The sequence below is a fragment of the Vanessa tameamea genome, chromosome 13 (assembly GCF_037043105.1).
Source record: "Vanessa tameamea isolate UH-Manoa-2023 chromosome 13, ilVanTame1 primary haplotype, whole genome shotgun sequence".
Classification (NCBI taxonomy): domain Eukaryota; kingdom Metazoa; phylum Arthropoda; class Insecta; order Lepidoptera; family Nymphalidae; genus Vanessa; species Vanessa tameamea.
In genome coordinates this window covers 10221979-10226400 of record NC_087321.1, presented here as the reverse complement: position 1 = coordinate 10226400, position 4422 = coordinate 10221979, and positions in this window count along the sequence as shown.

The following is a 4422-nucleotide window of genomic DNA, read 5'->3' as shown; positions in this document are numbered from 1 at the left end:
CTAAACCAATTTACTATTTCAGAGAGAGTATTGTTCACATCGTCATATATTGAAAGACGTCTTTTTATTTTAAAAATTAAAGAAGTATCATCAGCAAACAATACTATCTCGAGTTTATCACCTAGGAGATGTGGCAGGTCATTTATATAAACAAGGAAGAGGAATGGTCCAAGAATTGATCCTTGAGGGACCCCCACAGTAACTGGAGACCCGGGAGATCTCTTTCCATTTACATCAACCCTCTGAATCCGATTGCTCAGATACGAAATCAGAAGACTGAGTGCAGTGTCCCTAATTCCATAATGACGTAGCTTTCTGACCAAAATTTCGTGTTGCACGCAATCAAAGGCCTTAGATAAATCACAAAATATCCCTAAGGCATCCTGTGACTCCTCCCAGGCCCTGTAAATATTTTTAACGAGCTCAACACCAGCGTCAGTTGTCGAGCGACCCCTTGTAAATCCAAATTGTTTCTTGTGTAGCAACTTGTTATTGTTAAAATGTACTAGCATTTGATTTAGTAATAACTTTTCAAAGATCTTGCTAAGAGTTGGTAGTACAGAGATGGGCCTATAGTTGTTGGGGTCTGATGTACTACCTGACTTAAATATTGGTAATACTCTACTATGTTTCATGAGGTCAGGAAACACGCCACTAAGGACACATTTATTAAATATAGTGACAAGGTAGGGTGCGATTACATCAATTATTGAATTGACTACCTTGACTGAGATCCCCCACAGATCGGCCGTTTTCTTAATATCTAGTGATCTGAAGGAACTTATTACATCACTTACACTTACTGTATTAAATTTAAAGCTAATATTACATTTTTCCACGTGGTTTTTTAATAATGATTCAGCAACGGTAGGAGAGGAATTTAATGAGTTAGTAGTCGAAAATGGAATGTCAGCAAAAAATTTTTCAAAAACAGTTGCAACATCCCGATCTGAGGAAAATAAATTGTTGTCAATAGATAAGCTAAAGTCGGAGATGTTATTTTTGACTCTTCCAGTTTCACAATTAATAATTTTCCATGTCATTTTAATTTTATCAGGTGCGTCATTTCAGAAATTGTTAATCGTAATTTTAAACAAAGTGCATTCTCTGTTTATGTTTGGGTCATTATATACGAAAGAGGCTTAATATCTATCAGCTTTGGAGCAATTAGAGCGCTGGATTTACACTGACTGCCCAGAGAGACAAAATTAAGAGGATGACAAAAAAAAATGTTTGCCCTATTGAAAATGATTTTCTTATCTTCCGAAATATGAACGATTAACAATATATAAAATAATAAATCCGCATTTATTTATTTAATTTTTTTTTTTTTTCGGTACACACGAAATTGTATCCATTTTATGCGAAATTTCGCTAAGATTGATTCGGCACTGAGTGTTTAGGCAATTTTTGAAAATTACATAAGTTTCGTATTTTTTCGATAAAAATAATTACAATTAGCCAAAATGCCATTGCTGTCTAAGAAGCCGATCAATAATTGGGTTGTCTCGAAATATTCTCAGTGAATACAGACATTCATTTGATTAAATTAGAAAAATAATCAAAATATGAATGGAGTAATGTTGCCATATGAAATGTGAACACGCTTACAATTCATATGTTTTTCTTAGTTACCAGCACTCGATTATTCGATATGACTAGCGCAACTATTGTACATGAATAGAATATGCTATAAACCTTCACCACGTGCTAAAAGCAACTGAACAAACTGTCAAGTCATTTATATAAACCGCTATCCTTACAGACGGAGAATACGAAGAAAAATAACAATTTACATTTCCATTAAAAAAAAATCATAAATGAAAAAAATAAAATGTAGAACCATTTTATTTTTTTAGATCTTTCACAGTTAAAACCTTTTACAATTCATATAATAAATTGAAATTAAAATACACATAATTATGCCGCAACTAATTGTTAAACTAGGCATTTCTAAGCGGTGCCGATCAACCAGCGGACTGAATGATATCAGTCAATTCATCTTCCTTTTATAGTATAGGAATGATCCCAAAACCAAAGTTGTTTAGCAACAATTTCCAAATCAGTGACATTCATAACAAAGACTAAGCTAAGTAAGACCGACAAGATCACATAGAATAAAAGAAGAAATCGAGCCGTTTTTATCACCCGTTTAAAAAAAAATAACAAAGAAATTAATATTATTCTAAAGCATTATATGAACGTAAGATGAATTGGCTTATGTCATTCAGGCCGCTGCTTTAACGTTTCCGTTTAGTAAATTAAAACTACGCATCTTATTTAATAGCAATTTAACTGTGACAACTATATCATAACGCATTCATTGAAATTGAGTTTAGTATACTGGTCAATCAAGGCACTGCATCTTTAGGTCAATATTAACATGTTGCTATAAAAACTAGTTTCTTTTTTTTTAAACCCCTTTTTTACATCGGCTGTTTAAAAAGAGGGATACTGCAGTACTATATATACTTACCAACAAAAGTTCGAGATCACGTTTGCTGTGTTGCCAGTAGGCAATTACGAAAAATGTATTTTAAAAATATGAGACGGGTGAACAGAATTGTATAATTTGTTACTTTATGTGTAGTATAGTACTGAGTTTATATTACCAGAGAAAATTGGAAGATTTACTTTGGAGCACGTTCCTAATTCCAAAATGCTTTCAGTAAAATTAGTAAATAAGATGTCATTGTTAACCCTACCAATGCAAGTAGCTCGACGTACAGGTCATCCGATCGCTTTTTATTGAACAAAACATTGAGTGGTCGTTTAAGGGTTAAGACTTTTACGATGGCGACGTTTCTTTGATATATTAAAGCGTTGACTGCGCTACGATTTATGCAGTAAATCAAGAAGAGCCATGTTTTGTTTTATAATGAAAACTTTATGTTGGATTTTAAGATCGATCATCCATCTCATGCGATATGAAAAATTGAGCATTGTTGTTGCCATCACTAGCAGTTGGGGAGTCAACTCCCCAACCGATATCGTATATTAATATATTGAATCTGTAATCAGGGCGCAAATAAATGTATAGCCATTCGCAATACACTGTTATACTGATATAAATTTATAAAAAAAAAGACTCGCGAGTTTTTTTCATACATTAGTTTATCACACACTTGATGGACGGGAAGTGTTTTAAGACAATTTTTTTTATTTTTTTACCTATCTATCACATTAAATAAATTTTTGTAAAGTATAGAATTGATTTCATATAAATTATCTTCATTCTGTGAACGAAAAAGAGTTTTAACATAAAAAAAATTCTAGCTTATATATATACGAAACATAAGATGTATGTTCTTCTATTTAAACGTAACAACTTAATAAATAATTAAATGTTATTTTTATTCTTTAAAAATTATGTGAAAAATCTTTTTATTAAATAAAACAAGTTATAATGATAACAAAATACATTTTATTGTCGAATTCAATAAAACATTTATGTAACATCAGAACACAGCCTATTATTACCCATATCAAATATATTTAAAAAAAAAAACTATACTAGCAATTACTTTTTTATTTTCATTTGGTCAATATTTATTATTAGTAAAAACTAAGTTATTATCTAAAAATTATATAAAAATATATTACTATAATTGTACGTCTAAAAATATATTTATTTAACATACAAACAATATAAAACAAAATCCTTCGTCGTATGCGTTACATCGTTTGATTCCAATTTCAAATATTCTCTACCGATTTCCGTTTAAATCTATCTGTACATAATACAATACATGTATAATGCGACCAAATTGTGATGTGTTGTAAAATCACCTATCAAATTCGATAAATTGTCTCTCATTATTACAACTATAACATAACATTAGCTACTTATAACGTAAATTTATTTAAATATAAACTATTTGTAGAATTTAATCAATAAACTAAATTCATAGCAAAGTTGAAATCGACTCGTAACGGTCGCTAAATGTCGTTATCTCGCCCTCTCAACCGATCTCTACTCCCTTGTGTGTGTCTTTGTGCATGCAGTGAACGTCTCGTGAATGTTCATTACTGCATAATTAAAAATACAATGATACTTTATTAATAACATTTTAATTTTTAATTATGTTAAATAAGCTTCAATTAATCTCGATGTCACCGCCTAATGGTGACATCAATTCCATCGCACTACAAATCCAAAAAATGGAATTCTCTACCACTACACGTGTTCGTGAGGAAGCTCTTATAACCTAGGTCACTTTAAACGAGGCATGAAGAGGCATCTTGCGGGCTGGCATGGCGAAGGCGATCTCGGCGAGAGGCGAGTTCATTCTTCCTGATCGTCTTCGCGTTTGGACTCCACAATCACTTACCATCAGGTCAAGTGGAGTCATTTGCCTACCCCGAAAGTAATCCCGAGGCGGTCACTTTTTTCCATAATTTCTGTCTTCATATTAATCTAAC